General features: G+C 45.2%; 3 protein-coding genes across 7 annotated transcripts in view; 2 read left to right on the forward strand and 1 right to left on the reverse strand.

Annotated features, from left to right (window-relative positions):
- LOC140722568 (uncharacterized) overlaps window positions 1-24,940 on the forward strand; it is a 424,481-nt gene that overhangs the window by 127,847 nt on the left and 271,694 nt on the right. The window lies entirely within an intron of this gene.
- LOC140722576 (uncharacterized) overlaps window positions 1-24,940 on the reverse strand; it is a 168,382-nt gene that overhangs the window by 90,663 nt on the left and 52,779 nt on the right. The window lies entirely within an intron of this gene.
- Window positions 1-24,940, forward strand: part of LOC140722570 (uncharacterized) — a 40,079-nt gene that overhangs the window by 7,579 nt on the left and 7,560 nt on the right. For 3 of the 5 annotated variants that reach the window (XM_073037276.1, XM_073037278.1, XM_073037279.1), the window contains one exon: window positions 21,243-21,419. The gene's annotated coding sequence lies outside the window, so the exon portion shown is untranslated. Of the gene's footprint in view, window positions 1-15,651; window positions 15,787-21,242; window positions 21,420-24,940 lie in introns of those variants that run through there. The other 2 variants (XM_073037277.1, XM_073037280.1) reach the window with 2 other exon arrangements.

Here is a 24,940-nt window from a genome sequence, read left to right on the forward strand (position 1 = left end):
GACGGGAACCCGAGGGGACTACAACTACTGAGGATTTTGCCACAGTTTTCGCTGTCTAATCTGCTAAAGCATTGCCTGTAGTGACCAGGTTAGACATGCGGGTGTGGGCTGCACATTTAATAATCGCCAAAGCTCGAGGTACCTGTAGAGTGGTGAGAAAGTTGTTTACAAAGGTGGCATTACTAATGGGATGGCCAGAGGAAGTCAGGAATCCCCACATTCCCAGAGATCCCTGTAGTCATGTAAAATTCCAAACACATAACGGAGTCTGTATAAACGTTCCCACTTTAGTCTGTTGCTGGGATACAGGCACGAGTCAAACAGCTCAGCCTTCTGGGTGGAAAAAGCTGCTTCGAAAGAGTCCAGCTCAGTTAATTCACTGTCCATCACTATCACATTGCCAGAATATTGTTTGCCTGCTAGATCCACAAAAGAGCTTCCATCCTCATAAAACGGTGCCTTGGGCTTGAGGGGGTAATATGGAATGGATGGGAGAGTCTGTCCTTTCACGGTGATCCGGTCAGGAGGCAGTCAGTGCGGCCAACTTCATGGTCTGCAGTTGCTCAGAGATTGGGTACAACGCCTTGCGTTTGGTCAATATTAAAAGAGAGTTTTACTAGATAATAGACAATAGTAGGTGCAGGAGTAGGCCATTCGGCCCTTCTAGCCAGCACCGCCATTCACTGTGATCATGGCTGATCATACAGAATCAGTATCCTGTTCCTGCCTTCTCCCCATACCCCTTGACTCCACTATCTTTAAGAACTCTATCTAACTCTCTCTTGAATGCATCCAGAGAATTGGCCTCCACTGCCTTCTGGGGCAGAGCATTCCACATATCCACAACTCTCTGGGTGAAAAAGTCTTTCCACATCTCAGTTCTAAATGGCCTACCCCTTATTCTTAAACTGTGGCCTCTAGTTCTGGACTCACCCATCAGCAGGAACATGCTTCCTGCCTCCAGTGTGTCCAATCCCTTAATAATCTTATATGTTACAATCAGATCCCCTCTCATCCTTCTAAATTCCAGTGTATACAAGCCCAGTCACTCCAATTTTTCAACATATGACAGTCCTGCCATTCCGGGAATTAACCTTGTTAACCTACGCTGCATTCCCTCAATAACAAAAATCTCCTTCCTCAAATTTGGAGACCAAAAACTGCACACAAATACTCCAGGTGGGGTCTCACCAGGGCCCTGTACAGCTGCAGAAGGACCTCTTTACTCCTATATTCAATTCGTCTTGTTATAAAAGCCAGCATGACATTAGCTTTCTTCACTGCCTGTTGTACCTGCGTGCTTGCTTTCATTGACTGATGTACAAGAACACCTAGATCTCGTTGTACTTCCCTTTTTCCTAACTTGACTCCATTTAGATAGTAATCTGCCTTCCTGTTCTTGCCACCAAAGAGGATAACCTCAGATTTATCCACATTAAACTGCATCTGCCATACATTTGCCCACTCACCCAACCTGTCCATGTTATCCTGCATTCTCATAACATCCTCCTGACATTTCACACTGCCACCCAACTTTGTGTCATCTGCAAATTTGCTAATGTTACTTTTAATCCCTTCATCTCAATCATTAATGTATATTGTAAACAGCTGTGGTCCCAGCACTGAACCTTGCGGTACCCCACTGGTCACAGCCAGTGTCCAGTCCCATCTTCACTTCCAACTCCTTCCAGTATCTGGGTTAGCCCACAGGAAATCTTGCCAGTCTCCTTTGGTGCTGGAAGCTTGTTTTGTCAGGGTGTAGGCAGGGAACCCAGGGCAGCCTGATGCTGGTATGGGCAGCCACCAGTCCTGTCTATCGCCAAAGGAAATCCAGAACTTCAGACAGTAATGAACTGTCCTCTCTTCCTTTAATGTGTCCAGTCACCATGACTGGGAACTTCTGTCCCTTGAGGGGTGCATAATATTGGCTCTCCTCAGTGACACACCCTGTAGGGTCAAAGCACAGAGTCACACGAGAGTCGGCTGCTTGCAGAAGGGGTTCAAACGCAGTGGAGTCCAGATTAAGTGCCCACCACTGGGGGTTCAGAAACTGGAGAAGCTGTCGGTTGTTTGCTAGTTGCAGGGTGATAGAGAATCTCAACTTCCAACGAACAATGCAAGTCTCTCCCTGCTAGATTACACCCCCGACTGGTGGTGACTGTAAATGAAACCTCACACTGGTTCCACCTGCAGTGGCTGGGTACGTGAATACGTACGTTCCGTGTCTTCGAACCATGACAGAGTGATTGTAGCGTCTGATAGCTGGAATCCCTTTTCCGATACTATTTCCTGATCAAGAGTGGTTGTGATTGCCCCCACATCAGTCATAAACAGAAATGAAATTCCAGCAACTTGCAATATTACATTGGGCTCTTCCTGAGGGGCAGTACTCACAGTAGGAAGCATCCTTGCTTGTCAATTTCTAAACGGGTTGTTGTCCCCACCTGTCCCTTGGTAGGTTTTTGTTCCCATTTCTGATCCCCAGATGTAGCCCACTCACATCCTCCTTTCCAGTGAGCATATTCACCTTTAATATTAGTTCCCTTCAGGGTTGATCGGGATTCGAAAGTTGGGTCACAATGATATGTCAAAGCTCATCGCATTCGATTTCGGTCATTGTCAGGCCAATCCATATTATTTTTAATTGTGTTGGCTATCTTAATTGGTAAGCATTGGAGCAGTAGGGCATTAAACTGGGGGGACAGATTCCCATCATTAAAGGCTTGGTCTCCTGCGAAGGTGCCGTAGCAGGCCACAAATTACGCCCAATAGTCTGGTCCCGATTCCCCAGGCTTAGGTTTGCATTCAAGTACTTTAGTGATGTTTACAGGTTGCTAGAGCCAAGGCTTGAATAATCTGGTCTGTCTGTTCATTCTCATTATGGTTTCCTGCCTGTAACTCCTGACAGCTTTGGTATCTCAAATCTGCCTTCCATTTCCACCCCTCGTCATGCAGAATCTTGTGGAGTCGCAGTAAACATTTTTGTACTGCGGACACACTGAGCAAACTGTGCTGGTTTTTCTTTTCTATCTGGGGCCTGATTCATGATCAGTATCATTTCTTGAGGCTTCCAGGGTGCATACACAGGGATCACTGAGGGCTGTCTCTCCTCCTGCTCATGGATTGGGCAGCATTCGGGTGGGTAATTGTCTTTGTGGAGCCATTAACTCTGGGGTTTTATTGGATTCTTCCCTCCCTGTCTCGGAATAATCCTCGGTATTCCCATTCGGGATCTTAGAGTAAAGAGAACCTCCCTTCCCTGTCCCGCTGTGTTACCCGAGCAGCCACCATTGGGCTTTGGGGGCACTGGGTGCATTTGGCCCCTCGTAAGGTAGGAGAGGTACGGGTGGTGCCCACTCCTCATCACGGTCACTGTCCTCAAACAGGGTCGGTATGACAGACATGGGTTTGGGATCCATTGTTTCCCTATCAGTATGTAACAAAACCCAATTTCCTTCGGGATCAATAAAGTATATCTGTCTGTCTGATGTTCCTGCCCTTCTCTCCTATCTAGGCTGGCCTTGGTTTGCTTACTTTGTTTCTCCTGCTCTCGTTTTCGGCACCCATGCACCCATTCACACTTCACTTTTAGCGTCTCCCAACCTTTGCAGTACATACCTCAATTCCATTGTCACATGCATTCTTACTCCAACTTGCTAATAATATACTGTTCCACTGCACATCTGCTTTTCCTTCCATTCCCTTTACAACAATTTCCACCTCATTCCACAGTTCATTTTCCATATCAAATTTACTGCTTATTCTCATGAGGTAATATCCCAGGTTCCCCCCCAGTGGCCACATATTGTTCCCCGATTTCTTATTCAGCGTTACACTCAACATTTTAAAATCTTTTTCCTTGTCTGGAAAACTCTCAAGCGACTGCAATTGACCCATGTTCTCTTTGTCATTTACTCGGCACAGAGCCTCCTGCTCAATTATCAATCAGGTAAATTTACCCGGCTGGCACCTCCTGCGCAATTGATTAATTTACATGGCACATCTGCCTCCTGCCCACAAGCTAAGCAATCAGCCTTGGGCGAGGGACTGTACCTCCAAAGGAACTAACGGACAGCGACAAAAGTTAAAATAACTATTGGGCACCTGGTCAGTCTCTGCAGTACCCAGAGTGGTCCAGCCAGTTGCTCAGCCCCCTCTGCTTGGCACTCCCTGTATTGGGATCCTGTTCATGATGACAAATGTTAAAAGTTGAATCCAAATAAAACTCGGGAGCCCAGTTTCTTATCATCACCACAGTTTATTGTGCATTCTCCTGCAGGAGTTTGAAACCCAGTTGTCAAAGGGAAGGCACGTAAGCACTGCCACCATCTTATCAACTGGACTGACTTGTTATGGACTCAGGTTCCAGCCGTATACTTGTACATAGCAAGCCCATACATTACTCTTGCAAGATGTTATTTGAACTGGTACACCCAACAAGTCTGTTGGTGCAAAACTTAATTATTAGAATTGAGAGTTTGCTAAATCAAGGTTTTAATTACAGATGGATGTACTGTCCAGTCCTTGTCAGTTATTCCCTTTGCAAGGCCCTGGCTTAATTACAAACAGAAGTTCATTCCTGTCCCTATCAGTGAGTCCTCCTCCACTTACTCAAACAAGAGTACAATCGTTATCAGCTAATGAGGGTATAATGTATAATGTTATCAGCTAATGAGAGTACAATGTATAATGTTATCAGTTCTCAGTGTGTCTGCCACAGAGAACTGGTTATGAGCCTGTCTTAGCTAAATGCTGAAGACTGAGTTCACTTCAGTTCAAAATTCCTATTCAGTCCCAATTATTCTTTTAGCCAGAGGTTACATAGGTTCAAAATGATTTTTTTATATATCTCTCAATTCCTCAGGTGGGTTCAGGGGAAATATTTATGTCCAATATAGAAACTGGTGTTACCTGTGTGTATTGTGGCAATGCAAAAGTTGCTGGAGAATTTGCAAGTGGGAAGAAGTGGAGTGATATTTGCAAATCTGACTTTTTAAAGCATAGTTTAGCAAGCAAATCACATATGGACAATATGCAAAAGCTTTGGTGAGAAAATCCTTCATTACCCGTTACAGGCCTGCTACATAGGTAGTGTGAGCGTGCAGATGAACTCAATCACATATAATGTGTAATGTCCTTGTTTATGTTAAGAGCCTTTTTTAGGTGTATAAGATGATGAGGGGCATTGATCGTGTGCATAGCCAGAGGATATTTTCCCAGAGTTGAAATGGCTAACACGAGGGAGCAGAGTTTTAAGATGCTTGGAAATAGATGCTGAGGGGATGTCAGGGTAAGTTTTTTTTACACAGAGAGTGGTGGGTGCATGGAATGCACTGCTGGCTTTTTGTGTGAGAGTATTTCAGTTACTGTGGGGCCAGGCACCCATGCATCTCAGTGGGAACAGGGAATAATATCAATGGAGAGAGTCAAACTGAGCGAGGTCACAGATTGGAGATGGCAGAAATGCCCCATTCTTATAGACACAGGAAGGACATCCGAGAGTTTAGTGGTCATTCCAGATACCAGCACTGTGTCCAGTTAGACAATGATTTCTCTCTCCAAATTTGGTTGAACCTCACTGTAACAGTGTGTTGCCAGATCATACCTTGACAACTCCAGTAATCTCATCTGAAATGTTGTCCTACACCCTTTGATGGATTTTGTAAATCATTTTACAGGTTAAAAATGACAAAGAATTAATCTATGGGAATCTCGAACACCCCACACCAGTTTTGCTGTCTCTATCCAGATATTTAAGAAGTGGAACAAAGGATTTCCTTGATCATCCTTCCTGCTCAGACTGTGGGGAGGGACTCACTCTATCATCTGACCGACTGGCACGCCTGTCATTTTAAACGAGGAGGAAAACCCATTCATCTGCTTAGACAGTGGGAATGAATTCAGTTGGAAATTTCAACTGAAGGGACATCACCAAGTTGACACTGGGACAAAGCCGTTCACCTGTTCTGTGAGTGTTAAGGGATACAGTCGGTCTTCCCACCTGTGGACACACCACTATATCACACTGGGGCAGAGGCTGGTCATCTGCTGAATTTGTGGGGAAGGATTCAATCGGTCATCTGACCTAATGGCTCACCAGCGAGTTCACACTGGGGAGCGGCCATTCACCTGCTCAGACTGTGGGAAGGGATTCATTCGGTCATCTGACCTACTGGGACATAAGTTAGTTCACACTGGGGAGAGGCCGTTCCTCTGCTCATTCTGTGGGAAAGGATTCATTTCATTATCTAACCTGAAGGTACATCAGCGAGTTCACACTGGTGAGAAGCCATACACCTGCTTAGACTGTGGGAAGAGATTCACTTGCTCATCGGAACTGAAGGTACATCAGCGCGTTCACACTGGGGAGCGGCCGTTCAGCTGCTCAGACTGTGGGAAGAGATTCACTCGGTCATATCAGCTGAAGCTACATCAGAGAATTCACACTGGAGAGAGGCCATTCACCTGCTCAGACTGTGGGAAGAGATTCACTCGGTCAATCGACCTCCTGGGACACAAGTTGGTTCACACTCAGGAGAGGCCGTTCATCTGCACAGACTGTGGGAAGGGATTCACTGCATCATCTCAACTACAGAGACACCAGCGAGTTCACACCAGGGAGAGGCCGTTCACCTGCACAGAATGTGGGAAGGGATTCAGTCGATCATGTCAACTACAGACACACCGGCGAGTTGACACTGGCGAGAGGCCATTCATCTGCTCAGAATGTGCAAAGGGATTCAGTCAGGCATCTCACCTACTGAGACACCAGCGAGTTCACACTGGGGAGAGGCCATTCACCTGCTCAGACTGTGGGAAGGGTTTCACTTGCTCATCCCAACTGAAGGGACATCAGCGAGTTCACACTGGAGAGAACCCGTTCACCTGCTCAGACTGTGGGAAGGGATTCACTTGCTTATCCCAACTGAAGGTACATCAGCGAGTTCACACTGGAGAGAGGCCATTCACCTGCTCAGACTGTGGGAAGGGATTCACTCAGTCACACGAATTACAGGTACACAAGTCAGTTCACACTGGGGAGTGGCCATTCACCTGCTCAGACTGTGGGAAAGGATTCACTCTGTCACACGCACTACTGGTACACCAGTCAGTTCACACTGGGGAGTGGCCATTCAACTGTTCAGTCTGTGGGAAGGGATTCACTTACTCATCCCTAATGAAGGTACATCAGCGAGTTCACACTGGAGAGAGGCCGTTCACCTGCTCAGTCTGTGGGAAGGGATTCACTCAGTCATCTCAACTGAAGGTACATCAGCGAATTCACACTGGGGAGAAGCCGTTTACCTGCTCAGACTGTGGGAAGGGATTCACTTGTTCATCCCAACTGAAGGTACATCAGCGAGTTCACACTGGAGAGAGGCCGTTCACCTGCTCAGACTGTGGGAAGGGATTCACTCAGTCATCTCAACTGAAGGTACATCAGCGAATTCACACTGGGGAGAAGCCGTTTACCTGCTCAGACTGTGGGAAGGGATTCACTTGTTCATCCCAACTGAAGGTACATCAGCGAATTCACACTGGGGAGAAGCCGTTTACCTGCTCAGACTGTGGGAAGGCATTCACTCAGTCATTTCAACTACAGAGACACCAGCGAATTCACACTGAGTAGAGGCCGATCAACTGGTCAGACTTTGGGAAAAGTTTCTCTCAGCCAAATCAACCAAATTGTGCATCATTGAGTTCACACTGGGAAGAGGACGTTCACCTGCTGTGAATGTGGGAAGGGATTCATTCACTTATCTATCCTTATGACACACTACCTGGTTCACAATGGGGAGAGGCAAATCTGCTGCTGTGAATGTGGAAAGGGACTCACTCAGTCATCTAACTGATGTAACCCTCGCTTTGGCTAGCAGCTTAATATAAGGGGGTGAAAGCCACCCAGCCCGGCCAAACATAAGAAATCTCATTTGGGTGGATGCTGTGTGGTGTGTCCCCTGAAATAACACAATATGTGATTTAATGATTGATCTTTATAATTCATTCTCTGACTATAGGGTTAGTAAAGAAAACAAAATAAAATAAAAAGGGCCCACTCTCTCCATTCACGTCTTCTCATCTCTCCCCAGCAAAAAACCGTGAAAATCTCTCTTCCAGACTCACAAGAAAAAAAACCATTTCTGCCATTGGAAAGCCTCTCATTCCAAAACCCTGTTATCTCTAGTCGTAACCTAAACATTGCTGCTACAGAGAAACCATTACATCACCAGTGAACCCTTACAGCGTGTTACACTTGTGGCAGACTACCGGGTTCACACTGGGGAGAAAGTTTCAATAAGCTTCATGCTGGATATTTGTCCATCACCATTGCTGAATGTAATTTCGAGAGTGACTGTCGGTGCTGAACTGTGCAATTATTGCTGCTGCTCACCACACCCAGTTCTGCACCCTGGTCACTGGGCATGGGAGGAGTTTCTTCTGCTGCATATTCACCTTTAATGGGACAGGAGTTTAATATTCTGCATCTGAGACAAATAAATCAGTTCCATTTTAAACCCTGTCCTTGGTGAATTTACATCACACCTATTGTACAGTAGAGAGTAAACTCAGGCCGGCTGGACCCTGCTAGTGATTCTGTTCCAGGATAGTCCTTTTAAATCTTCCCCTGTTCTTCACCTCTTCTTCTCTCTGTAGTGGGTTCCAAACAGTCACCACTCTGTGGGTGAAGTGCTTTCCCTTGAATTCTCTGCAGACTGAAGAAGTTAAGCTGACTGCAGTTCTGACTGAGATGTTCTTTACCCCTGAAATCTCTGGGCTGATGAAGAATTAATTTTGGAGTTACCCTCCTTACTCATGGCTCATTTCCACATTGTGGGTCATTTTCTCTGCTTCTAAAGGGTTGTTGAAAACACCACTGTCCTCTAAAGACTGAAAGCAGAATGGGAAACCATTAGATGGATGTTCAATGGAGCAGGGTCAGAAACCAGAGGCGGGTCTGGACAGGGCAGAGTTTGGGGATCTGGACGATGGTCGGGGTAAGAACTTATTATGAGAAGGGAATGAGCAGCGGGGCGTGGCAACAAATGACAGAGTAGCAACATTTGGAAGCAGATTGATAGAGAAAATCTTTTGGTGGTTTGACTGATGACACAAACTATACCCGTGTGACATCTGTGTGTTGGGAATGGTTTCAGCTATTGAGGGTGTTATTCCCGCTTGTTTATCCTGTAATATTATATCTGGATAGTTATTATGGATTGTCCTATCTGTAACAATGTATTGATTATCATATAATTTATAAGATTTTGACTCTAAACCTGGATCAGGCTTGAACTTACGGTGCCTGTATGAAGTGATGGAGGGCAATCATGAGTCAGTATTTTAAAGCAAGAATTTGGTGAATGATATTGTATCTTTATAAGTAATCAGATTGAGCTAAATTCCTGCTGGATCCTGGAATGTGTTGGATTGTGTCTGGTTTATCTTGGCCTTTTCTGCACTTACTGCCTTATATACAAACAATATTGTATGTATTTTTGATATTTTTTCCCCTTTTGTTAACCAGCTTGTCCTGTATTCCTGCAAGGAACCCCTCTGTTTCTGGGAAGAGGAGTCCAACTCTCAGTCAGGTGCTCGATGCTTCCTTGTCAACATCTCATCTGCTCAGATCATTGCGATGCCATACTCATTCCACTTCTCAATGTTTTCTTCCAGAGTGATGATTTATTTTTCTGAGTTGGCCTCTCATTTAATTTTTCTGATCTGTATTCCATATCACAACTGTATATACACACATGGAGTGCTGAATCCAGTTCATTTTTCTTGAAAATATAGAAGTTTTATCTGACTGTTGTGTGATCTTTCCTCATGTGTTATTTCTCTTCCTCCTGTCCAAGGTAGTGTTAATCTAAGTGGGTTTCAGTGTAAATACTCTTTTCTAAAGCTTTCTAAAATTCTTATTTACCATTGTAAATTTTACTGATTGAAATGGGACCAATATATTTTTCTTATTAATAAGTCAATGCCGGTATTGAAGAAAGTGTTTATTGCCCTTGTTGTATTTGTTAACTAGTGAGCTCTGTTTGACAGGACTTTTTAAGCCGTGAACTAAATTTTTTCAAAGGTTTTCCCTATTTCGCACCACTTTCTATTTCTTTGCTTGTTGATATTCCAGATACGTGGGTATCAAGAGTCCCGGTGAAGGGTCTTGGCTCGAAATGTTAATTCCCAACCATCAATGCTGCCTGACATGCTGAGCTCCTCCAGCACTTTGTGTGTAGTTCTCTAGATTTCTAGCATCTGCAGGTCCTCTTGTTTCTCAGATACTTATATATTTATTGAAGGAACAAGACAAAAACAAGCTGGTAGTGGGGTTGTGTGGCTCTGTTGGTAAAATATTAGATAAAATCATTAGAAAGAGGTGGCAAAGGGTTGGAAGTTGTAGAATTAAGGAACAGCAAATGTAAAAAAAAAATCCCTAATGGGAATTGTACAGAGACCTTCAAACAGTAATAAGTATGAGGTCCTGAAATTACAATGGGAGATTGAAAATGCGTGTCAAAGGGCAATGTTACAATAGTCATAGGGGATTGTCATGCAGGTGATTAGGAAAATCAGGATGGTGTTGGTCTGAAGAGGAGGAATTCCTAGAATGCCTACAAGATGCTTTTTAGAGCAGCTCGTGGTTGAGCCCAGTTGGGGATCAGCTATTCAGGATTGGGAGTTGTAATGAACCGGAATTAATTACGGTAGGTAACTGAAGTTCAAAGAACCCTTAGGGGCAAGTGATCTTAATGTGATCACATTCACCCCGACATTAGAGAAGGATAAGTTAAAGTCAAATGTGGAATAAAAAGAATTAGAGAGGCATGAGAGAAAAAATTGTCAAAATTGATTTAAAAAGAACACGGGCAGGGACGAAAACAGTGCAGCAATGGCTGGAATTTTTGGAAGCAATTCGGAAGGCACAGGATATACACAGTGACATGCAAAAGTTTAGGCACCCCTGTTCAAAATTTCTGTTACTGTGAATAGCTAAGCGAGTAAAAGATGACCTGATTACAAAAGGCATAAAGTTAAAGATGACACATTTCTTTAATATTTTAAGCAAGATTACATTTTATTTCCATCTTTTACAGTTTCAAAATAGCAAAATACGATAAGGGCCAGAAGCAGAAGTTTGGGCACCCTGCATGGTCAGTGCTCAGTAACACCCCCTTTGGCAAGTATCACAGCTTGTAAACGCTTTCTGTAGCCAGTCAAGAGTCTTTCAGTTCTTGTTTGAGTAAATTTCTGGGTTCAGACATTAGTAGCAATGTACTAAATGTGGAAATTACAAATCACAATATTATTAGAATCACAGAGCCAAGCAGCACTGAAACTTCCAGCCCTTCCAGTCAATGCTGACCTGTTTTTGTTGTTACTGCCCATTTCCAACGACCTGCACCAGAGCCTCCATACACCTCCCATCCACGTCCTCACCCAAATACCTCTTTAGTGTCTAAATCAAACCCACATCCTCCACTTCCAGTGGCAGCTCATTCCTCACTCCCACCAACCTCTGAGTGAAGAATTCCCCTTCAGATTCCCCGAAAATAATTCACTTTCACACTGAATGTATGTCCAATGTTAGGGTGAGAGGGAGGACGGGGCAGAGAAGGAAGACGGGAGTGGGTGGTCGAGTGCGGAGAGGGAAACAGAGCGGAGAGTTTATACTTAATATCTTTAAGAAAAACCAATTGTTTGAACTTGCTGCAAACCTGCTATCCGTACCCTGTACATTCTTAACCAAATTACTGATCTAGATGACAAGTAGCAATGGTTGATGTTCAAAGTAAATGTTATTATCAGAGTATGTATATGTCACCACATGCAACCCTGAGATTGTTTTTCCTACAGGAACACTTAGCAAATCTATAGAATAGTAACAGGATCAATGTTACTAGCATAGAATTCAACTGTGCAAATGCAAATATAATTAAATATCAATGAATAATGAGAGCAATGGGGTGTAACCCTGGGGAACCTCACTAGGCCCGGGCCTCGAGTCCAATAAACAGCCTCCCACCATCACTCTCTGCTTCCTACCATCAAGACAACTGTGCATCCAGTGAGCCAGCTCTCCCTGGATCGCGTGTGATCTGACTTTCCACAGCAACTTACCATGCTGAACCTTATCAAAGGCTTCACTGATGCCCATATCGGCCCCGATCCTGGGACAGAGGTGTCACCGATCAGAGGGCATGGATTTAAGCAGAGGATGAAGAGGTTTAGAGGGATCTGAGGAAGAGATTTTTCACTCAGAGGGTAGCTGAAATCTGGAACACACTGCCCGAGGCGGTGGTGGAGGCAGGTCCCTTCACAACATTTACGAAGAGGATGAGCATTGAAACTGCCGAGATACAGTCGGCTATGAACCAAGTGCTGATAAATGGGACCAGTGTAGACAGTGAGTGGATGGTCAGAACAGGTATGGCCGGCCAAAGGCCTGTTTCCGTGCTGTGTGATCCTCCACTCTGGACATGCTAAATTAACGATGGTGGCACCGCAAGGCATAGATTTCAAAACTCCACACCCCTCTCCAACCTGAAATAAACCAGACTGAACCCCTTTGTCACCACTGGGAATATCTGTTTCTGTCAAGGTAGCGTAGAGATTGGTCACTTCTGCTAAACAACTGACAATTGATGAAGTTCCTGTGTCTTCTTCCATTAATGTTGCTGCCTTACAGCAAAACTAACCCTCTCACTGTGTCAGAATCAGTGATTAAATCCCGCACCAAACACTGCTTTCATCCCTGCACATTGTAACTTGAACCATCTCACTGAGGGTCTGTAGACACAACCCCTGCCCTCTGCACATGTGATCACATCTCCCCTGCTTCTGACATTTTAAATACCCTCTGAATGGTTTTTTGATACAATCTTAAAGTTATGGTACATTCAGCTCGTCCTCAGACCTGACAAACCATGTCTTCCCACAGCTGGTTCCACCTGTTGGTGTGTCCTCTTTCCTCCACCTCCAGGGAAGCTGCATCTCCACACTAACTCCTCACTTGAGACGACTGTCTATACCCGTGACACAGGAAACCACATCTCTGTCACTCTATTAAAGCTGCTACCATCTGGGAAACGGTACCGCAGTATAAAAGCCAGGACCAACATTTTCTGGGACAGCTTCTTCCGCCAGGCCATCAGACTGATGAACTGACGCTGACTTGAATGTACTCTATATTACATTGGCTGTTTTAATTATTATAAACTATTATAAATTACTATGATTGCACGTTGCACATATAGTTGGAGACATGACGTAAAGATTTTTACTCCTCATGAATGTATGAAATAAAGTCAATTCAATTCAATTCCTGATTCCACGCCTGACCTGCTCGCCTCTGGGTATCCTCCGTCAACAAGCTCCTTCCTCAGTCTCCATCTGTGAGGTTACAAAAACAAAACAAAAAAAAAATTAAATGATCTACTAGACAGCTCCTGTACCCCTTTACCCCTGAACATGTTCTCCTGTTAAAACTGTTTCCTCAGCCCCTTCCCGATTCCCTTTCCCTTTCAGACTCCCGATATGCCAGCATATCCGAATTCACTGTAAGGACATTTATACCTCACAGGAGGATGTGGAAACCCGTGTACTCTGATGCACTGGTCACTGACACACCCTCCCCCTTCCCAATTTGCACTCGCAGCCCATGACGGTGACAGCTGTCCTTGACTCTGGGACTCTGTAACACACAATCTTATAACTCATAATCTTGTGAACAGCAATCTTAGACAGTCATTAATATGAAGAGAGAATTGTTTCCTGAAAGGACACGCGAGCTAAGCTGTCTGATCCAGTTCACCAGATCGTCCCTTGTTTACAACTTAATTTGTCTCGGGACCATCCTCCCTGTATCACGGAATGTCCAATCATCCCACTTTCTCCCAACAGAACCCATCCCGCCTACAACCCCACACCCACACTCCACTCATAACCTCTACCCACACACACAGACAGAGCCCATTCTCCCCAAACCCCTTGGAGAACCACAAGGAATTGATCCCACAGCCCTGGCTCGGTCGCAAAGTTAAAACCGGGGCTGAGGAGAGCCTGGAGCCCACAGCCACCCGGCAGAGCTCGGGCCAGACCCTTTCTCACTGCTACCGGCCGCCGATTTACACAAACCCGACATCAGCCCCTGCGGACCGCCGCTCGGACTATCCCAGTGCTGCGACGCATAGTGTCGGCATCTCGCTATGGTGTAGATACTGGCCGGGGGTCCCCACAGCGCCACCACTGGCAGGAGCCGGAGGGACAGCGCAGAGAGCTCGGCCAATCGGCTCTTTCACTGGGACACGCTGAACTCCCCAACAACTCCATCAAGCTGGAATGTAATGACCAACAAATATAATTCCTGTCAGCGATTAGCTGTCTGAGTGATTCGATGACTTTTAGAGGAAGGGGTATCTATGGTCCACATTGTCAGGGTGTTAGTTTACCAGGAGACAAAGGCGCTGCCTGAGGATCTCAGTGGGTCGGGCAGCATCTGTGGAGGGAAATGGACCGTTAATATTTCGGGCCGAGACCCTCCCTCTGGACTGAGAGTGGACGGGAAATAGTCAGAGAAAAGAGGTGAGGGGTGGGGATGGTGCAAGAGCTAGAGAGTGAGAGGTGGATCCAGGTGAGGGGGGAGGTGGGAAGGTGGAACTAGTGACAAGGGTGGGAGGTGAGTGTTTGGGGCAACACGGGGCTGCAGAAGATGGGAATTAATTCCATAGGGGATGAACAAAGAGGTTAGAGAGTATTTGTTATAAAGCGTGCAATGAAGATTCTGCAGACTGATCCCTGGAGTGGTGGGGTCATCATATGAAGAAAGATCAAATGTGATAACCCTTTCATTTAGAGAATCGAGGACAGAGAGGTGATCACATTGAAATGCACAACATCATTACCGGCTGAACCAGGGATCCCAGTCTCTGAAACAGGGGGTGGACTGTCCAGGACTGAGATGAAGAGAAATGTATCCACCCAGAGGGTGGTGAATGTCTGTAAATCCCCACCACAGAGAGCGGTGAAGACACAGTGATCGTCCTCACATAAAACAGAGAACAGCAGATGTGTGGAGACCGAGGGAAATCGAGGAAATGAGGATCGGGCAGAAGTATGTGGCTGAGAAGGGAGAGCAGCCGCCATCTTGTTGATGGTTAGAAGGGCTGATTGGCCTCCTGCTGCTGTTTCTCACTTAATGTTTCAGTGTTCCTGTTCAGTGAGGCTGGAGGAATGTGAATAGAAATTAGTGTTTACAGACATAGACTGATTTAAATGAAACCTGCACATTTCCTGTGTGGGTCTGAATTGTGTGTCGGGATGGGTGGGAATCGAAACTCTAACTCTGAGAGCTCTGTGATCTGGGGCTGGAGGGAACGGGACCGGGGAAGAAATGGTTGGAAAAACTAAATACGCATCTAGTTTAAATTTGGAAATAATATAGGGAAATAATAAAATAATTTGGGAAATGCGGCGGTGGGCAGGGCAGTGTGTGAAGGGCGAGGAACAGTCACCGGGTCACGTGGGAGAACCTCACTCGTCACGTGATCCCGTTTTACCGCAGATTGGAAGCATCTATGGGTTTGTTTCCGAGGCCCCGCCCACCACCTGGTGACGCAATTAGCACATTGCGCATGCTCACATTCCCGGGCTAGGCAGTGTTTTTTCGTTCTTTGTGAAAGCGGGACGGCGGTGAGATCGGGATGGGGAGGGGTTCTCGCCCCCTTGGACGGGGAGCCGGAGACGGATTATTCTCTGCGGGGCAACACCAACAATTTTCCTTCGGTGAGTATTGAAACCGGTCCCGATCGGGGAGTTCTGACGTTGGGTAGTGAGTTAACTTTCCCGAACTCAAACAAGAGAAAATCTGCAGATGCTGGAAATGCGAGCAACGCGCACAAAATGCTGGAGGAACTCAGCAGGCCGGGCAGAATCTAGGGGAAGAATACAGTCGACATTAGCGGCCGAAACCCTTCGGCAGCACTGGAGAATAAAAGGTGGGGGTGGGGAAGGGAGAGAGAAACACAAGGTGATCGGTGAAACCTGAAGGAGGAGGGGATGAACTTTCCTGAACTGGCGGCCTCGCCTCGCTGCCTTCACAGAATCTGCCGGGGTCGGTCCGGGTTGTGAGACTTTCACACCGAACCGTCTGAGATGAGCCGCCGCTCAGCCCGTTGTTCTGGTCCTATTAGCAGGATGACGTAAAACATGTTTCTATATTGTTACTGACAGAGAATCGTATATTTTGTGTTCCGTGTGTTATCTGAATGTACTTGCCTGTGATGTTGCCACAAGTCAGTGTTTCTCTGTCCCTGTACCTTCCCGTACTTGTCCACTTAGCAATAAATTCAACAGGACCTGAGAAATCTCAGTGAGATTTGATTAGTGATGATCATCTTGGCAGCTCGGTAGGTCGAATGTATGAGACAGTACACTGTTAAATGCAAAACCCTGAACAGTGTTGATGATCAGAGGGATCTTGGAGTCCGAGATCATCGCTCCCTGAACGAGACCGCACAGATTGATCTGCACAGTTTAAGAAGGCAAATGGTGTGGTAGTCTTTATCATTGAGTTCAAAAGTCGGGAAGTTATGTTGCAGCTTTATAAGATTAATTAGGCAACATCTGGAGTGTTTCATACGGTTGTGGTCGCCCCCATTCTCGGAAGGATATCGGGGCTTTGGAGAGGGTGCAGAAGAGGTTTACCAGGATATTGCCTGGAATAGAGGGCCTGAGATATAACGGGAGGTTGGACAATCTTATGTTGTTTTCTCTGGAGCCGTGCCGGCTGGGGTGAGACTGAATAGACGTTTATAAGATTACCAAAGGATTAGAAGCAGTGTTTCAGAAAGGCAGCGTCCATTTTTAAGGAACTCCAGCACCCAGGGCATGCCCTTTTCTCAATGTTACCATCAGAGAGGGAGGTAAAGAAGCTTGAAGGCACACCCTCAGTGATACAGGAACAGTTTCTTCCCCTCTGCCATCTGATAGCCAGATGGACATTGAGCCCTTGAACACGACCTCACTTTTAAAATATATAGTATTTCTGCTTTTTGCACAATTTTTAATTTATTCATAGAATAATAGGAAACCTACAGCACAGTACAGGCCCTTCGGCCCACAAAGTCGTGCTGACATGTCACTACCTTAGAAATTACTATGGTTACCCATAGCCCTCTATTTTTCTAAGTTAGTTTTTCTCCTGTGCCGCCAGGTTCCTAACCAAAAATCTTTGAAAAGACCCTATCATGCCCACCTCCATAAACATTGCCGGCAGCCCATTACACCACTCTCCACCAGTCTCTGACTAAAAAAACTCACCCCTGATATCTCCCGTCTACGTATTCCCCAGCACCTAAAACCTGTGCCCTCTTGTGGTAACCAATTCAGCCCTGGGAAAAAGCCTCTGACTATCCACATGATCAATGCCTCTCATAAACTTGTATACCTCTATCAGGTCACTTCTCATCCTCCGTCACTCCAAGAGAAAAGGCCGAGTTCACTCAACCTATTGTCATAAGGTATGCTCCCCAATCCAGGCAACATCCTTGTAACTCTCCTCTGCACCCTTTCTAAGGTTTCTACATTCTTCCTGTAGTGAGGTGACCAGAATTGAGCACAGTGGAGTGTGACCAGGGTCCTATATAGCTGCAACAAAACCTCTCGGCTCCTAAACTCAATCCCACGATTAATAAAGGTCAATGCACTGTATGTCTTCTTAACCACAGAGTCAACCTGCATAGCAGATTTGAATGTCCAATGGACTCAGATCCCAAGATCCCTCTGATCCTCCACACTGTGAAGAGTCTTACCATTAATGCTATATTCTGCCATCATGTTTGACCTAATAAATTGAACAACTTCAAACTTATCCGGGTTGAACTCCATTTGTGACTTCTCAGCCCAGGTTTGCATCCTTTCGGTGTCCCGCTGTAACCTCTGACATCCCTCCACACTATCCACAACACCTCCAACCTTTGAGTCATCAGCAAATTTACCAACACATCCCTTTACTTCCTCATCCAAGTCATTTATAACAATTACAATGAGCAATGGTCCCAGATATACATATACTGTAATTTTTATTATTTTATTTTGTTTTATTTTTCTTCTATATTATGTATTGCATTGAAATGCTGCTGCAAAGTTAACAAAGTTTACACCACATGCCGGTGATAATAAACCTGATTATGAATCTGTGTGGACAGATGATATATTTTTCCTGGGGGTTGAAATGTCTAATACACTTAAGGTGAGACGAGATGTAAGCAGCAAGTTTGTCTCTTTCCACAGAGTGGTTGGTAGCTGGACTCTCTGCCTGGGGTGGGAGACCCCACCAGTCACGTGATCCTGTTTGCCCCTCCCATTTATCCACAGATGTAACAATCTCTTCGCTCATGCTCACTGTCTCCGGGTGGGTGGTGTTTTCCTTTCTGCTCGGTACTGAAGCGGATCGTCTGCGGGATTGGGAAAGGGTCCTCCCCTCCTGGGTCAGGAAGCCAGGGGTCAGATCGGGAAAGAGTCCTCCCCTCCTGGGTCAGGAAGACAGGGGTCAGATCACAGTCTGCAGGCCAAAGATATCGTTTTCCCATCAGTGAGTATTGAGACCGATCCCGAGTGGGGAGATCCAATGTTAGCCGTGAGCGCCGAACTGAGGGCCAATTACTCATTTATTTTCCAATTATCTGGGCTCTTCAAAAAAATGTGGATTTCACTTAATCTGAATTGAACGATCCAAACCAGGAGCCCAGGCTGTTTATTTCCACAGAGTTGAAATTAGAGACCCACCAACAGGTCACGTGAGGCTGTTTAATGCAGATCTACCCCGCCCTCTGGTTTGTGAATCATGATCATGCGGTGTGTGGTCAGAGTCCCCGGATGTGAGGTTATGCTTCCTTCGTGTTGTGTTGGGAAATCTGATGTTGGCCCCTGAGTCACTTTAACTTCCCTCACTTCCTGAGGCTCCTTGCATTTGTCCTGGAGCTTTATGGCTGTTGTGTCTTCTCCTGGAGTGGGGTGGGTGAGAAAGGAGAATGTCCCAGGTTGTGGGGATCTTTGATTTCACTGCCTGCTTTACCGAGGGACTGTGAAGTCTCGGGGGGAAGATGGTTTCTGTAATGTGCCGATCTGTATCCAAAGGTCTCTGCCGTTCCTCGCAGTCACGGGCGGAGCAGTTACCATGCAAAGCGTGAAGTGTCCGAATGGGAAATTTTCTATGGGGTGTTGATAAAAATTTGGTGAGGGTCAGAGTTTAAATGCCAAAGTTCTTGTTTGTTCTAACTTTGTCATTTTAAGATCCTTTATGCAGTAGTGTGTACTATTAATTCAGTATCTGTGTATTGCTGGAGAACCATAATTGATCGTCCTTGCTTTCTTCTCTACCTGGTTCCATCTGCTCATTCCGTGCCCATCTTGTTCAATCTCTGTTGAGTCTCTCTCCCACCAACTTCAGTGACATGCATCAACTATCTGGGTCAACCTTGGTCCACCCTGTATCATACCTCTGCAATGATATATATCGGCAATCTTTCTTGTCTTCATTGTGAAGTATTCTTTCATCCTCACTGAGTTATTTCCTGAATCATTTTTTGTCAGCTGGAAAGTTAGAGGGTCATCAGGTACCAGTTCTGTTGTGGATTGGTGTGGGAGTGCTAGTTTTTGAACTGTGACTGGCTGACACACTGCATCATTTTACAATCAGCAAAGAGCACTGGGAGAGTTGCCGCTTGGACTCTAGTCCTGTGTTGGCTTTGACTTTGGTTAGTGCTTCTACAGATGGGGCTGAATGGTCGTCCTTCTGCAATGAAGCAGAAATTTCGAGCAGCTGGACATTGGTTGTGGGGAAATCCCCGATTGCACTACCCAGTGTGAGATGGGAGGACAATGTGTGAGACTCTCAGGGTCGGTGAGTGGCAGATTAAGCTGTGTGATTCTGTGAGGTTGGGTCCTGGGATATCATAGTTTTTGATCCAGGTAAAATGGATGCGAGGATCGAGCTGCTTGTGCTTATGAGGTGTTGAGCAAGTATTTCTGGTCTGGGAGCAGATATTTGTTTTTGGAGTTCCTTTGGAAGCAATGACTGCCAGTCTGAGGAGAGGATGATTTCCCATTCCATTCTCACAGGGACAGGTTATGAATAAATGGGCAGTTCCATTTTTACAACAGTAGAAATAGACCCGTGAGTTTGGTGTTCAAACTGTGTTTGGAAATCTCCCCTCACTGTCACCTGTCTGTCACTCGGTGCAAATCAGGCAGAATCTCAAGTTGCAGGAGATCTGCAATAAAAACTGAAAATGTTTGAAGTCATTCTGATGAAACATTATTGGCCTGAATTGTAAAGTTTGTTCCTCTCCCAAAGCTGTTCCTTACTTGCTGAGCATTTCTGATAATACTAGTTTCTTTTTATTACATTTACCTTGGAATGGTTTATATTTCCTGAAATTAACCTGGAAATGGAAATGGCTCATTCTGTGCTAGTAGAACAGTACAGAAACCACAACTTACCCTGTATATTATCCTGGTACCAATTTATCTCTTATTCCTGGAAATGTGTTCAGTACAGTTGCTGCTAACATGGTTTACTAGAATAATCTCAGGAATAATCGATGTTATGTATGAGGAGCATTTGATGGTTCTGGACCTGTGCTTAATGGAGTTCAGAGGGACGGTGGGGGTGGTGGAGGGATGTATGGTTAAGTAAACCTACCGAATGCTGAAAAGCCTGGATACAGTGGACATGGAGAGGATGTTTCCATTAGACAGGGAGTCTGTGATCTGACAGCACTGTCTCAGAATAAAGATGCTTCCCTTTAAAACTGAGATGAGAAGAATTTTTTGGCTAAAAGATGTCTGATCTGTGGAATTTGTTGCTGCAGAGGTTGGTTGAGACTGCCATTTGGGTATATTTATGACAGAAATTAATATATTCATGATTGGTGAGTAGCTCAGGATTACAGGAGGAAGGCAGGAATATGGTGTTGGAATAAAAGTCAGCCATGGTTAAATGGTGGGGCGGACTAGATGGATCGAATCACATAATTCTGTTCCTGACTGAATGATGGCTCCTTCTTATCCCATATCATTTAGTGATGTGTGAGGGACAATAAAAGATTGTTCACTGAGATTATTATATCTGCCTTCAATGTTTAAATTTCAGTGAGTTTTGTTCTTAGTAGCATTAAGCAGAAATGTTTGGTTCTCCTTTTTAATGTTAATGTGCTTCATTATCTCTCTGGTTAAAGTTAGACCTGCGGTGAGAGGTTTATTGGAAGAAAAACCCCAACTGGAAGCAAACCACAGCTGAAGACGAGGGAACAGCAACAAGTGAACTGGCCTGAGGACTGAGAACAGCAACTGGAGAGAACAGCTCTGCATCAAGAGACTCAGAGTTCCCAGTGATTCAGTCATGAGAAAGTTTGGTGAGTCTCATTTACTCAAACAGAGGACCTTTGGACATTACATACCTGTAAAATGTAAGCTTGGAAATAGTTAGAGGGAGACTGAATGTGCCCAGAATAACCAGTTATGCTTCTGTCAGACACAGTTGCAATCAGTCCCGGTCTGGTAATTTGCTTCCAGCAGCCCAGCCCTTTAAGACCACTCCCATTCTGTCGAAGTCGAATCCGGATTAAGTCACTCAGAGACCGTATAGTATAAACTCTTTATTCCAAGCACCTGGGGCTTACTCAGTTAGTCACTCAGTTGGGAACAGACTGTGACTGTTCCCACCCAATCCACGAATTCCCCTCACACCACAGATATATCTGTCTAGATACTCCCCACACAGGACAGGCTGGAGCCAAAAGTTGTTTACTATGACAGCCCCTAAAGACGTTACAAAATAGTCATAATGACTTGCACACACAGAACAGACTGAAGCTGTCCTATCTCTACACATGAGTGCACAAGGAGAGAAGCATCCTGAAACCCTAGCTACCCTGAAGAAGAAATATGGCTCAGCACGGCTTAGATTGGTTGATCATCAGAAGTTTCTTTCAGAAAAACAGGCTGCTATTGTTTAACAAAGTGTTAACCCTTTTACATACTTTATCGTTCCCTCCTTTAGATCATTACATGATCAACTAAGCAGTAACTTTTTACAGAGAAAGTAGATCTTTGACTTCTACAGTAGATCTTTGACTTCTCAGTGGGTAAAAATGGCATACATCAGTAATTATAACAATGATATGTACAACCATTTGGACATAATGCAATATCATGCCCCACATATTACCGACAGGTCTTCGAAGATCACCATTTCGACCCTTCGGTGAACCCGTGTACATCCTGCCCTACTCTCTTGATGCTGTCAGTCTCCTTGGCTGTGTGCTTGGAGAGGGATGTAACATTAGTAGACTTATCAGGGACATAGGCGCAGCATTCTGTGTCAATAATAGCACAGGTTCCCCCTTTCTCAGCTGGGATAAAATCTAAAGCTGTACAATTCTGTACGACTGTTTGCCGGATTGCAATCATTTCAGTGGATATTTCTGTTACTTGGGCCTGTGTTTCTGTCAGGGCCCCTGCAGTATTGTGGCCAGCTCCTCAAGTGCTTGTATCCAAATTGATTATCTCTCGTGAATTCCTGGCTACTCCATAGGAGAGAAAAGCGATCATCCAAAAGCACTCAATCTCAGTTATTCCTCTCCGCTGCTGGGCTCCTGCAGGAATGGCCAAGATGCATGTTTCCCGGCGTAGGAAGTTCTGTTTGGTGGGGGCCTGAGATACCATCCCTCAAAACATTGACAGCCACAGTCATCACAGACTGGACCACAGTTCCTCACTCTGTTCCCTGGGTGTTATTTGAAAAAGCCCAGGCTGAGAGTTCCTCACTCTAGTTGAGCAGGATTACTGACTTTTGAATCATACTTTTACCATACTGAGGAATTTTGGCACAAACCCAGCAGGCTCCTGGTTCTACCTGCTTGGCCCAGTTGTGACAGAGAGACAGAAAGGTGTTAACATAGGGGCCCCTGGGTGCTGGGGTGAGCCCTCTTAAAGACATAAACACAAACACCACTGTTACGCACCCATAACAGTTTAAATGAACCAGCAGCTATAGACCACACCTGGACTCTGGTTTTGATGTTAAAAGCACTGTCTTTATTAGTATCTACTTATAATATAACAAATTAAGCAAAATAATCAAAAGTTTAAAAGTGTTATGAGTGCACATAAGTGTAAATATAACTCCAAAACCACTGAGCTCAGGGAATACCAAGCTGAAAGTCTTGAGATGGTAAAATATGAAAGTTCAGTTCATCCACGGAATCAATAACGAGAGAGAGATATTTGTAATCCAAGGTGAATGTCGAGAGAAGGCAATTACGTTGAATTCCACAAATTCCACAGTGGTAAAACAGGATAACAGTCGCCGTAGGTCTTATCCGTCGTTGTTCTAAATCCACATACGAATTATCACCAGAAGTAGCTTATCACAGGAGTACTGTCTTCAGAAGGAACTACCACCCAGGCAAGGATTAACACACAGGTAGATTCTGCAAGGTACTCCCAATCCAGACCCAACACACAACGTATTACTGACAGTGATTTCCACAGAATATCCCTTCTCACAAGTGTTTACCACATAACACACCCGAATCCAGCTAAGGGTTAACAAAAGTGGTAGCCACGAGATACTCCAACAAAATCCCCAGATGGATTATACGAATCATCACCAACAGTGATTGTTCACAGGGGTACCTCTTCAAGTGAATTATCACCGCCAGGCAAGGGTTAGCACAAGTGGTCCTCACAGGATACTCCCAAACCAACAGATTCACTCCAATGGATCAAACAAAGTGACAATCACACATTCGGTATACACTGAATCAATAATCAACCCTCCCTTGTGGGCATAGGTGACCTTTGGCCACTAGGTCCTTTGTTTCGAACCTTCCATCTTCTTTCTTTCTCTCTGGCTGACTGTGTTTGTGACTGTCCTTGCCTAAATAAAACAAGCTGCGAGCAAGTGTAAACATGCTGCCTAGTCAAATAGTTCTGCCCCCCTCTCTCTCTCTTAGTAAGAATCAAACAGGAGAGTATTAGTTCCGGGGTTGATCAGGATTTGAAAGTCAGGTCCCAATAATATGTCAAAGCTCGTCACATTCGATTTTGGTCATTGTCAGGCCAATCCATATTATTTGTATTAATAATGTTGGCTAACTTTGTAAGCATTGGAGCAGTAAATCATTATTAATGGGTATTTGTCCCCCCAGTTTAAAGGCTTGGTCTCCTGTGAAAGTGCCGTAGCAGGCCACAAATCATATCCAGGGTCAATATGCCAGACATGGGTTCGGAATCCCATATTTCCCTATCAGTTCAAACTTTAGACTGATGTCCCTACCCTTCCCTCCTATCTGGGCCGGCCTTGGTTTGCTTACGTTGTTTTTCCTGCTCTCGTTTTTTAGTGCCCATCCACCCATTCACGCTTCGCTTTTAGCGTCTCCCAACCTTTGGCGTTCCTTCTGCAGTTCATACCTCTATCCCTTTCTCACATGCATTATTCCCCCAACTTGCTGATAATATACTGTTCCACTTTAAAGGTATGTCACATTCGGAATTTTTTTCAGTTAGCAGAGGATTTCCTTCCACGCTGCTGTGCGGTGTTGGGAAATCATGTACAAGGCAAGTTACAGCAGTAGTTTGCCATTGCCTTCTGCTGGGTGAGTTGTTTTGTTCACCAGCTCTAACCCAGCATGGATGAAAGTGTGCAAGGGAGTGGGCTGGGTTTGAACTCGAGACCTCTCGCCTCGAAGTCCAACGCTGAAGCCACTAGGCCATCAGTGGCATAGCTGGCAAAGTTCCATTTTACATCTGCCTTTTCCTTCCATTCCCTTTTCAACAATTTCCACTTCTTTCCTCAGTTCTTTTTCCATATCAGATTTACTGCTTGTTCTCATGAGGTAATAACCCAGGCTCCCCCAACCCCCTCCACCCG

This window comes from Hemitrygon akajei, unplaced genomic scaffold, assembly GCF_048418815.1.
Source record: "Hemitrygon akajei unplaced genomic scaffold, sHemAka1.3 Scf000080, whole genome shotgun sequence".
NCBI classification, from domain to species: Eukaryota; Metazoa; Chordata; class Chondrichthyes; order Myliobatiformes; family Dasyatidae; genus Hemitrygon; species Hemitrygon akajei.